Below are 13,509 nucleotides of genomic sequence, written 5' to 3' on the forward strand. Positions count from 1 at the left end.
CAACACTATGTTGACAATCCTTCCCTGTCTAGTCATTGTCAGGCGCTAACAGACAGGACAGGTTTGGTATCGAGGCTTATCCTCCATGGTGATTCAGCCATGACAACAACCGTGGGCTGCCTGCTCCCTTCCTTTCTATAGGACAGACAGATCAGATGAGACAGAATGAAACCTCAACAAGCAGCAACCTGTCTGACTGCATTAGTTGTGTTTATAGGTAGGTCTACTCTGTGAGCTGAAATGTTGCTATGCTAAACCTCTTTTCAGGAGGCTTTATTGTAGAGATAATAGGCCTATGTATGTTGGGGCAAGTACTACACTACACAGTAGTCTGAAGAACGCTGTCATAATAATGTCATGTGTAGTTATGTCATGGTATTGATTGGCTCAGCCAGGAGGAGAAGACAACATACAGAAGTTCATGTTTGCATTCAGGTGTGTTTCCTGAGAGCTTAACAGAGTTCTACACTGAACAAAAATATAAGCGCAACATGTAAAGTGTTGGTTTCATGAGCTGAAATAAAAGACTCAGAAATGTATCTTAAATTTGGTGCACAAATTGTTTTACATCCCTGTTAGTGAGCATTTCTCCTTTGCCAAGATTATCCATCCGCCTGGGCGGTGTTGCATATCAAGAAGCGGATTAAACAGCATGTTCATTACACAGGTGCACCTTGTGCTGGGGACAATAAAAGGCCACTTTAAAATGTGCAGTTTTGTCACACAACACAATGCTACAAATGTCTCATGTTTTGAGGGAGCACAATTGCATTTTATCTATTTGAAGACACTGTCACGTTCCTGACCTGTTTTCTCTTATTTTTGTATGTGTTTAGTTGGTCAGGGCGTGAGTTGGGGTGGGCATTCTATGTTATGTGTTTCTATGTTTGTTTAAATAGGTTGCCTGATATGGTTCTCAATTAGAGGCAGGTGTTTGACATTTCCTCTGATTGAGAACCATATTAAGGTAGGATGTTCTCACTGTTTGTTTGTGGGTGATTGTATCTCGTGTCTGTATGTGTTACCACACGGGACTGTTTCGTTTGTGTAGTCTGTTCCTGTTCGTGCGTTCTTCGTGTTTATGTAAGTGCTCAAGTTCAGGTCTGTCTACGTCGTTTTGTTGTTTTGTAATTTTTCAAGTATATTTTCGTGTTAGTGTTCGTTTACGTCTTGTTAAATAAATTAATTCATGTCTTCATCACCCGCTGCGCCTTGGTCCAATCTCTCTCCGCAAGACGAACGTTACAGACACAGAAATGCAGTGATGAGATCCTGAGGTCTATTGTGAAGGCCATTTTTTTAAAATGTATTTGTGACCAACAGATGCATATCTGTATTCCCAGTCGTGAAATCCATAGATGAGGGCCTAATGAATTTATTTCAATTGACTGATTTCCTAATATGAACTGTAACTCAGTAAAATCTTTGAAATTGTTGCGTTTTATATTTTTGTTCAGTGTACAGTATGAATGGGAATATGTCTGTTATAGATTAGACAAGCACCACACAGTATCTGTTCCAATATTTGCTGAGTCCTGCAGACTCTCTCAGTCAATAACGCACAGCCGTATGCAATAAAGGTGAAAAATACAGATCCTAAAACTTAACAGCACATGAAAGACGGGTGTTCATAGAAACAGACAGCCTTTATGTTTTGTGACGCAAATAATTCACCATAAAATGTAATACTGATATCATAAAATCCAAGGCTCGGGCTTCAAACAGGAAAAACACAGACCAATAAAAAAAGAACAATGCCACAGAAGAATCCAAACAAACCATCAAAAACATATGAAAACAAAAGTCATGAGAGAACGAAGCCAGAAAATAGACAGCCATCACCACGACAACCTATTTAGAACCCTATGGGGCGGGATAGAAAAACCTGCTTGTAATTCAATTGGGCCAATGTGCATATACAGAATTTTCTTAATTCCATCGTTGTGGCGATACGGCTGGATGGCTACTGGGCTGTTGCCAGAGCACAGGTTGCCCATTTGAGTGACATATGGATCCAACCAACCAGAGCGGTGTTGGAGCCGTAAGCAGCCAGAACAGACATGACGGGAATACAGAGGACTGTATTAGTATTAGCATTAGCACGCTAACGCCCTCGCTACGGATCACAACACTGCAAGCACATCAGAGACAGAGAGAGAGGGAGGGTGGGAGAGAGACAGGGAGACGGGAGAAGGCTAAGAGAGAGGGTGGGGAGAGGGAGAGAGAGAGAGAATGACCAGAGATTAAGAGAACTGGACATCACCAGCAACACCATAAGCTACAGTACAGCTACGCTAATAATACACCATGTCAATGCAGAATGAGTACATTGAGCAAGCTAGCAGGGTTGCTCCTATCAAAGGTTATCAGTTTGACATCAGATGAAACACCATTGACTTTCTCAATGCCAGGTGTGCGTACTGAGTCAACCTCATAGACAGAGCTGTTAACAAAGGTTATCAGGCTGCTTCTAGATGAAAGCCCCATCAGCCAGCAACGCCACGTCAGGTGAGGAGCTGATACGATTAGGTGTTTCTCTGAGTAAGCACTATAGGCTGGTGATGTGGAGCCGCGGTAGATAAGTGCACGATTTCCTTTTAATTTCCCCCTGCATGAGTGTGTGTGTGTGTGCCGGAGTGGCGGTGAGCCCCAAAATGAGATGCGGCCGGCCCGCTGAGACGATCAACAATCTGGGCTCATGATTAAACATAGAGGAGGGAGATTACATGGCCTACCGTGGCTGCCAAGGTGACTAACCTCCAACTGCCTCCTTTGATCTCCACTCTCCCTCCTCTCGTCTATCTCTCTCTCCCCACTTCTTCTCTCTCTGTCTCTCCGCTTTTCTCGACTCCACTTCTCTGGCTCTCTTGATTTTTCTGTCTCTCCATCTTGTTCTTCTCTTCTCTCCCTTTCTACTCTGCCTCTACTCTCACCAGTGCAATTACTAATGCATTAACAGTTTTTTCTGACCACATTAACTGACCAAGAAAAACTCTGAGCCCTAATTGTAGTCTATAACATGAGCCCAGAGTTTTCCCTATCCCTATACCTATAACTGATGCATTAATGTTACACAGAGGGTTTTCTTTAATGAAAAGTTCTCTAATGTAAAACATGTCAAGTGTGGTATTCCTCAAGGCAGCATCTTTGGCCCTTTACTGTTCTTTATTTTTACTAATGATCTACCACTAGCTTTAAACAAAGCTTGTGCGTCTATGTACACTGATGATTCAACATTATACACATCAGCAATAACTCAGGCATATGTATATGTACTTATGTGTGGGTAACTGTCAGTAATGTGTGTAAATGTCAGTAGGGCCTTTTTTTATAGTTCTATTGTTCTTATTTAACATTTGTGTAGTTCAGTCCTTGAGCTGTTCTTGTCTATTGATGTTCTGTTTTATGCCATGTTTCATGTTTTGTGTGGACCCCAGGAAGAGTAGCTGCTGCTTCAGAAACAGCCAATGCAGATCCTAATAAAATACTGCAGGTTATTCCATTCTATTTCATTGAACATTTTAAATCAACAGTGCTGCAGCCTGATAGGGACTCATATTTACCTGATGACACTATCAACACTACATCTGCAGTTTGAATGCAGCCTGAGACTGAAACTGGCTGAATGAGTGGGAGCTAATAGTATTTCATTGATTGAGGGAATTTGACAGCGTGTGGTTGTATTGTATTGTTCTCCTTTGCCTTGCTCCTGTTTCCTCCGTTCAGAGGCTGCTGCTGGTGTGTGTGTTGTGTGTGTGTGTGTGTGTGTGTGTGTGGTGTGTGTGTGTTGTGTGTGTGTGTGTGTGGTGTGTGTGTGTGTGTGTGGTGTGTGTGTGTGTGTGTGTGTGTGTGTGTGTGTGTGTGTGTGGTGTGTGTGTGTGTGGTGTGGTGTGTGTTGTTTGTGTGTGAGAGAGAGAGAGACACTGTGCTGTGCCTCTGCTCTTTTCTAGCACGCTTCAATCGATGGATAAAAACCTGGGCAGGCAGTTAGTTGTATCGTTGGTCTTTATTGCTAACTGGCTGGAGTACGGTGCGGCTGTGTTGTTACAGGGGCTGTAATGGAGATGTCTGAGGAGAGAGGAGAGGTTAATACCGCTCTGTAATGTGTAAGCAGCACCGTGCACCGCCAAGCTCTGGGCTGGTGCCACCGATTCAAATGTTTTCCCCACTAAACTGCTGACCCCATTCTGAGGCCAAGAAAAATAGGGAGAGAAAAAAACACTCAGACGAAAGAAAGAAGATATGAGCAGAAAATGTTTGAATAAGCCCTGGTCTTTAGGGAGGAGGAATTCCGCCTGTGATCCAGCTAGGAGAGGAAGGAGGGAAGGATTTCCCAGTCTCTTTAAAGCCTGTGGGGGAGACTTTAAACCTCCTTACCTCTCCTCTGACCCTCTACCCCCACAATATCCTGGAAATACTGGAAATCTTTGGAAGTCAACCAATTTCACAGAAAGCTATCTTGAATTCCATTTACATGTGACCCAAAGCATCAATACATTTTAAAAGAGTAACAATACCACTGATGCTAGAATGTTATCTTGGGCCATTTTAATTCAATTTTCTTCCGTTGAAAGCTATCTTTTATCGCCATACAGAGTGTAGAGGCAAGCTATAACTTGTGTCAATTACTTTTGAACGCTGTGAATGCAAACCGCACATTGCTAGTCAAACACCGCACCATATAATTAGTGGTTGACATTAGGAAAGCAGATTATACTGCACATTGCCATGGAACACACTGCTAGATGAGTGACTGTAAACGCTAACTTAGTCATATAAAGTCGTTGTAAATGATTTTCACGTTGACATTGTGACCTGTGGAGTTCCATCAGGCGCTACTGGAGTGTGACCAGCGCATTATGGATGGCCGCAGTATGGATGGCCGGGTCACTGTGTGTCAAAAGATACACGTCAAATAACACTATCTGATGCGTCAAATAACCTTTTCATTTGAGGCGTAAAATAACAAAATATATTATAGAATTTGCATGAGCAAGCCAAGCGCCACCACTACAGTCAGTAGCACTGTCAAAGCCTGAAGGTACCACGTTCATCTGTACAAACAATAGTACGCAAGTATACACACCATGGGACCACACAGTAGTCATACCGCTCAGAAAGGAGACGCGTTCTGTCTCCTAGAGATGAACGTACTTTGGTGCAAAAAGTGCAAATCAATCCCAGAACAACAGCAAAGGACCTTGTGAAGATGCTGGAGGAAACAGGTACAAAAGTATCTATATCCACAGTAAAACAAGTCCTATATCGACATAACCTGAAAGGCCGCTCAGCAAGGAAGAAGCCACTGCTCCAAAACCGCCATAAAAAAGCCAGACTACAGTTTGGGGATAAATATTGTACTTTTTGAGAAATGTCCTCTGGTCTGATGAAACAAAAATAGAACTGTTTGGCCATAATGACTATCGTTATGTTAGGAAGAAAAAGGGGGAGGCTTGCAAGCCAAAGAACACCATCCCAACCGTGAAGCATGGGGGTGGCAGCATCATGTTGTGGGGGTGCTTTGCTGCAGTAGGGGCTGGTTCACTTCACAAAATAGATGACATCATGAGGCAGAAAATTATGTGGATATATTGAAGCAACATTTCAAGACATCAGTCAGGAAGTTAAAGCTTGGTCGCAAATGGGTCTACCAAATGGACAATGACCCCAAGCATACTTCCAAAGTTGTGGCAAAATGGCTTAAGGACAACAAAGTCAAGGTATTGGAGTGGCCATCACAAAGACCTGACCTCAATCCTATAGAAAATGTGTGAGCAGAATGAAAAAGCATGTGCGAGCAAGGAGGCCTACAAACCTGACTCAGTTACACAGCTCTGTCAGGAGGAATATGCCAAAATTCACCCAACTTATTGTGAGAAGCTTGTGGAAGGCTACCAGAAATGTTTGACCCAAGTTAAACAATTTAAAGGCAATGCTACCAAATACTAATTGAGTGTATGTAAACTTCTGACCCACTGGGAATGTGATGAAAGAAATAAAAGCTGAAATAAATCATTCTCTCTACTATTATTCTGACATTTCACATTCTTAAAATAAAGTAGTGATCCTAACTGACCTAAGACAGGGAATTTTTACGAGGATTAAATGTCAGGAATTATGTAAAGCTGAGTTTAAATGTATTTGGCTAAGGTGTATGTAAACTTCCGATTTCAACTGTATATAGCTACTGAAACAGATGTCGTTTTGCTTTGTTTTTGCAGATCTTTGGGGGATAACTTTTTTTTTTTTAATTACAAATTGGTGGACGGGGGGACGACATTGTTTGCATCCATCAGCTCGCTAGTTTGTTTTCTGACCAGCACTGTCCCAGAGCTTGGGGAATTGTGTTGCTCATGCAGGTGTGGCAGGTGTGCGAGACAACTTTACCAGCGTCATAGCATACGTACCAGTGAAGCACTGTGACATATGAAATACGAGTGATAGTGTAAATACTACGTAAAAAGCGGTTGTACACTACCGTTCAAAAGTTTGGGGTCACTTAGAAATGTCCTTGTTTTTGAAAGAAAAGCACATTTTTTGTCCATTTAAAATAACATCAAATTTATCAGAAATACAGTGTAAACATTGTTAATGTTGTAAATGACTATTGTAGCTGGAAATGGCTGATTTATAATGTAATATCTACATAGGCGTACAGAGGCCCATTGTCAGCAACCATCACTCCTGTGTTCCAATGGCACGTTGCGTTAGCTAATCCAAGATTATCATTTTAAAAGGCTAATTGATCATTAGAAAAGCCTTTTGCAATTATGTTTGCACAGCTGAAAACTGTTGTACTGATTAAAGAAGTAATAAAACTGGCTTTCTTTAGACTAGTTGAGTATCTAGAGCATCAGCATTTGTGTTTTCGATTACAGGCTCAAAATGGCCAGAAACAAATACTTTTCTTCTGAAACTCGTCAGTCTCTTGTTCTGAGAAATTAAAGCTATTCCATGCGAGAAATTGCCAAGAAACTGAAGCTTTCGTACAACGCTGTGTACTACTCCCTTCAGAGAAGAGCACAAACTGGCTCTAACCAGAATAGAAAGAGGAGTGGGAGGCCCCGGTGCACAACTGAGCAAGAGGACAAGTACATTAGAGTGTCTAGTTTAGAAACAGACGCCTCACAATTCCTCAACTGGCAGCTTCATTGAACAGTACCCGCAAAACACCAGTCTCAACGTCAACAATGAAGAGGCGACTCCGGGATGCTGGCCTTCTAGGCAGAGTTGCAAAGAAAAAGCCATATCTCAGACTGGCCAATAAAAATAAAAGATTAAGATGGGCAAAAGAACACAGACACTTGACAGAGGAACTCTGCCAAGATAGCCAGCATTTTGTACACTCGGTGTATTTAAGCCAGTCTAAATGCAAGACAAACAGTGGACTGATGAACCAGACCTGAACTGTGGAAATCTGTAATTTGGAGCAAGAGGAAGATTAATCTTAGCACTGCCAATTAGAGGAGAAACAAATCTACCCATAACTACAGAGACATCTCCTCTGTCTCTCTCTCTCCCCCACACTCTCTCTTATACACACAATCCCTCTATACTTCCACTTCTCTGTCTCTCTATCCACCCTTCTCTCTCTCTCACACTCTCTCTTTCCATCTGGCTCAATGCTAAAAGGCAGATACTATTTTCATTCTGTCCTGCTGTTTGTAGGCTTTCAGCACAAATAAGGCAATACAAAATACCCCAGTGAGTGTTGTTGTTTGTGGGAGAAATGAGCCATCAGCTATCAGAAAGTCATTGGCCATTATGACACACAGAGTGTATGTACACCCACTATACACCATTAGTGATTGTATTTGAAGTCTTCCTGAATCCAAAGCATAGGCTGAGGGTATGTGGAATCTCTGGATTCAATTCACCAATTTAGACAGAGCTACAGTAGCATTTTCCCACTAATCTCCACAAAAATGGGGACAGCTTCAAAACAGGAGCAATTCACAAGCGACTGCAAAAACATTTGAATGTACCTCGATACAACTGACGCTGGGTTTAAATGGAAAAACAATAAATTGGCTGTGTGAGGGACGACGTGCAAGAACATTTTTATCTGTCGCTAATGGACGCATGGCGTCCTGCTCCTCATGGCTGATTGGCTGGGGCATATAGAACAGTATGGTAATAAAAATAACAAATGAGAACAGGCCATTAGAGTCATTGACGAGCGCAGGGTTCCCACTAATTAATTGATCCTGAAACTTCATGTATTCTGCAGCGGGAGGAACCTTAATTAATCAGCCTCCATACATCTCCTGGCAGCTGCACCGTACCGCCGTCCTCTTTTCTCTCCATCCTTCCTTCCCTCTCTCTTTCATTTCTTCTATCCTTCTCTCCATCCCTCTTAATGTCTCCTGTTTTAATTGTGGTTTGGAAATTATGCCCTTGGTCCCTGAGGAGAGGGATGGATGGATGGATGGAGGAGAGGGAGGACTTTGAAGAGCAGCCTTCAACATTTCAAAATGCCTTTCAAAGAGCCACTGCACCCCACCGCCGGCCCCCACCATCCTCCACAAGCCCCCACCATGGGCCCCCACCGGCCCCGGCCCCTATCTTCTCTGACTTTCCGGGTGTAATTGATGTGTCCCTCTCAGCCATCCGTCAGGCTGACCAGCGCTCAGTACATTATCCCCCCAGACAGCCACCAGGTTCCTAAGTGATTCCGGTGGCTCAAAGTGTTCCTCACCAGGGCAGAAACACGCCTCAATCAATGCCATAAATTACCCCGGCTAATTCCATGCAGTCAATAGCCACGGCAAAGAGGTGATGGGAGCCCATCTGGGAGAGTGAGATCCAACATTTTATGGTGCGGGAAGGAACGAAGAAAACGGGTAACGTCATACTTCATAGGTTAAATGAACGAACAGAAGAGAGGAAAGAGCTTCAGTCAACCTTTCTTTGAATGAGAAGCTCTGAAAGTAGCAGTGGAAAGAAAAGGCTAGCAGAAAGGACAGAGGTCTTCACCAATGGAAGAATGGACGCTGGCCACAGCCACATTTCCACTCCAGTGTAATGATTGGATTCTATTAACTTGGCCGAGGCAAGTCAGTTTGTCAGAACAAGCAGCAGCAGCCACTGGTAATAGTTCCTCCCTGGCTTGTTGACACATTTTACCTCTTTCATTTCACAGACAATCTCTCTCTCCCCCCCCTCCCTCCCCTCCAACACATCAAACACTAATGTTTCCTTCAAATTCCTTTTCCTTTCTGTCTGCCAACTTTGACATCACAGGAAATTACAGTGGAATTGGCAGCCTTTTTACTTTCAAGTTCATTCCACTTCCAAAGAAATACCTGTCTAGTCCTGTCATCAGACAGGTCCTTCTGCCGTGCTCCCTGCACTGTTTGTTCTGCCTCCTGTGGACCAATGTTGCCTCTGTCACATCACTGACACACAAAGACACAGACACACACACACACACAAACACACACACTTAATTGAACACAGCTCCACATTTGCTTGAGGGCGGAGGCTTTCCTTCAGAGATAAAACATAGTTCAGCTGTGCTTTAAGGAGAGGTGGGAGAGACAAAACATTTACGTTGATGCCACACAGCTGGGTTACTGTGTGAGCCTGCTGAGGAGAGCTGGGGCTGGAGCTGTGTGTGTGTGTGCGTGCGGGTGTGTGTGTGTGAGAGCGATTTAATACCTGTAGGTGCTCCCAGTTCTTTCCCAGCATCTCACTGGAGTGCTCCAGGCTAAGGGGTGGTCATGGCAGCTCTACCCCCCCAGGGAGAGGACTAAACCTGGGATAGAACTAATCTACACGCCTGTCACTGTTCCAGACAACAGCGATTAACCACACACAGACACTTGTACAGGAGGCAGAAAAGCATCCCTGCCACAGCAGGCCCAGTCACACTGTCACTGGGAAAAGAGGAGAGGGGATCGATGTTCTGGGGCCATGAATTGTAAAGGTAAACCCCTAGCCAACCTATCCACTACAATGCATAGTGGGAGGGAGTACTGATACAAGCAGTAACCTGGATGGTGAACCCACACTCAGCCTAAACACAACACACAGACACACAGACACACGATACATGACAGCCAATAGGGCATCATGGGTGCCACCGACGCAGGCCTGTGACATCACGTTGCCTGGCAACCATCCAGCACGCCTGTCTACAGCACGCCAAGCCCTCTGCCTGCCGGGAGCACAATGCATCATGGGGGATAGACAGTCAGAGGCTTGTCATGTAGCAGTACATCACAGACAGCCCTGGCTCCAGCACCAATCAGAAACAAGATGCTCTCTTTTGCTCTTTGACCCTCTCTCTCATCGCCTAGTCTCCATTTGTCTTGCTCTTCATCCTGTAAAGATGAATCTGATGATTCAAATGTTTCCATGTCTCCAGATATAAACTCATTACTTTTCAGTTGGTTATATTTCAGAAATATTTCTGATAATTATAACATTTAGAAGTACGCATCCCTTGGCCATAGCGAGGGATAATAACTCATTTTATTTGGCTGATTATTCTGCGTGGTGGCTCTGTGATATCTGCTGGCCCTATGGTCTTCCATCTTGTTTTTAATAGCTTTGATTTTCAAAAGACCAAAATGGAATTTGTGTGGAGTTTGTTTTGTGTACGTGTGTGTGCATTTGGGCCAGAACGATACCAATATCGCGACCCTCGTTAGTATCGTAGCAAGGAAACAAAACACAAATCGGATTTAAATTCTTTAGAAAAACAGCCCTAATGTTGGAAACAAACATTATGTTGTCATCCAGAGTCACATTTATTTAATTTCCAAGCTATAGCAAACCATTTTTGCCATGAAAATAAATATTGCGATACGGGTATTCTTCCGGCTCTAGTGTGCCCGTCCACTACCCACTCATGTATACGTGTGTGAGGGCTAGCCTGTGTACGTGTGTTTTTTCACAAAATCCCTCTCCTCTGCTAGAGTAGGTCTCTGATGCCTGTGTGTATGTGGCAGCCCGGTCACTGCAAAAAGATGGCGATTTCGGACGCTCGAAAAGGTCCCGAAAAAGTCGATTATATGCCGTCCTCGGCGCTCACCCCAACAAAAATGTCAACGATTGCCTAGCACTGATGATCGCAGCCGGAGAGCACTGCTTAGACCACTACGCCTCCGCAATTCACAATGCTCTACCAAGCCGTGACACTACTTGATGATAGTTGATGTAAACAGCGGGTTGTTTTAACCCTAACCTTAACCACTCGGGATTAATACCTAAACTTAAACCTCTGAGTTGTTTCTGTTTTAACCCAGTAACAACCCAGAGTTAACCCTATAACCACACGGAATTAATGCATCAAAAATAGACGTTCATCCATAATACGTCGAGTTTAAACGACACAGTTCATAAAGCAGTCTATACTGCTTTATGAACAGTGTGGATTACTGGGTAGTACTGTGTACAGCATTTACTTCAGAATACACTGGGTCTGGCCTCCCGAGTGGCGCAGTGGTCTAAGGCTGTGCCACTAGAGATTCTGGGTTCGAGTCCAGGCTCTGTCGCAGCCGGCTGCGACCGGGAGACCCATGGGGCGGCGCACAATTGGCAAAGCGTCGTCTGGGTTAGGGTTTGGCCTGCAGGGATGTCCTTGTCCCATCGCGCACTAGTGACTCCTGTGGCAGGCCAGGCGCAGTGCACACTGACACGGTCACCAGGTGTACAGGGCTTCCTCCGACACATTAGTGCGGCTGGCTTCCGGGTTAAGTGAGCATTGTGTCAAGAAGCTGTGCGGCTCGGTTGGGTTGCGTTTTGGAGGACGCACGGCTCTCGACCTTCGCCTCTCCCGAGTCTGTAAGGGAGTTGCAGCGATGAGACAAGACTGTAACTACCAATTGGATACCACGAAATTGGGGAGAAAAAGTTTATTTTTTATTTTTTTATAATACATTGGGTGTGTGTGTGCGTGTGCATGTTTGCATAAATGTTTTATATAAATGTAATCAGAAAGAATGAAGTCTGTTTGTCCTCTTCAATATCATCTGTCCTCTCACTATGTGGGCAACAAAACTTGGCGAGACACATTAAAACTCAGACCATCAGGCCAGGTTAAATATAGCAGTACAGCAGGGGGACGAGCATTCTACCCAGAATAGACTGGCCTGCTTTCAACCAACCAACCAAACTGACTGAGCCATTGGCCTAGTCTCTGTATTGGGACATACAGTATCTCTAACTCACTACACACATGCATGTACGCAAACATACAAACAAACACACACACTTACATCTGTCGTGACTTGACTTTAACATTCATCTGAAGACTGTTATTTATCTAATTAACTAACTATGTTTAATTGTTACCCGATTATATTAATCATGTAACAATTAACTCATTAGGATCTGGGGCACCACGAGAGCGGTTCTTTAAAGAGTTACCATCTCCCAAATTAAACTCGAAAAGGTCTTTACCTATCAATAAACAGTCAACTTATTAATCATAACCTTGTATAATATCACCATTCTGAACAGTCGTAACCTCCTGCATCTGCAAAAAACCCAGCCTTACTTATTATTCAGTACTACATAAATTGGTTTAATTATTTTTTTACTTACTAATTCAATGGGAACACAAGATAAACATACACACCTTGCACCGGTTATTGACTAGAGACTTAATATGCTGAAAACAACAGGTCACTAGTGGAATGACAACAACATGGCTGCTTGTTAAAGAAGAGAGGGAGAGAGGGACAGAGCCACTTAACATTGGTACATTCAGAAACTACTCTCACCTACAGTGACCATTTACTTCGCACACAAATCGCCACCCGCTTTGAGTAAGACATCATGAATGTATTTACGTGAAATGCCTGGGTTCACCGGGGATCTCTCGGTGAACAGGGCAGCCTTGGAAAGGGGGTTGGACCTTTTCGTGGCATGCTTGTAAGGCTCTGATTGTACAAAATGGTTCCAACAAGTCTTCTACTGTTGTCCTCTTTTGTAATTGTCCGGTATCCGATGACTTGTCGTGTAGTCCTGAACAGAACTACAGAGTTGAATTTCCTTCCATTCGCTCTTGAAGATGCTTCTTTTAAGATAGGCTAGCCATCCGCGTCGATGGTTTGAGCAGAGTAACAGGATGGTCCTTCTTAAATTCACTTTCAAGGATACTTTACTTAGGACAGCTAGTCAGCCGTGCCAGTGATTGTCCGGGAGGTGAGTTTATCATCTCCACCTTGTGTTGAGATTCAAAGTAGAAACCACTTTAAACATGCAGCTGCAGCTTCACGTTTTTCTGGCCTGGTGTGTTTTTTCTTAACCCATCATTTATACAGTTTGCTGGAAAGGAGCAGTTCTGGCAGGCTGGCACGCTCCCTGACCTCACTCCGGGCGGTAACTACTCACTGTGCAAAGTTAGGTAAAACAATTATCTCTTATAGCTTCTCAAAATCACATCCCACTCTTAACAAAAACACATTCAAAATTGTGGAGTATGGAAATTTCATATATGTAGTGGGTATACTTTCCAAGTTACAGTACTTGCTTTATAGCATTTTTAATGACATCACA

The 13,509-nt window shown here is 43.6% G+C and overlaps 1 protein-coding gene across 1 annotated transcript in view; it reads right to left on the reverse strand.

Annotated features, from left to right (window-relative positions):
* The window catches only part of LOC111963157 (AT-rich interactive domain-containing protein 1B-like), a 251,145-nt gene that overhangs the window by 210,316 nt on the left and 27,320 nt on the right, over positions 1-13,509 (reverse strand).

This window comes from Salvelinus sp. IW2-2015, linkage group LG4q.2, assembly GCF_002910315.2.
Source record: "Salvelinus sp. IW2-2015 linkage group LG4q.2, ASM291031v2, whole genome shotgun sequence".
NCBI lineage: Eukaryota > Metazoa > Chordata > Actinopteri > Salmoniformes > Salmonidae > Salvelinus > Salvelinus sp. IW2-2015.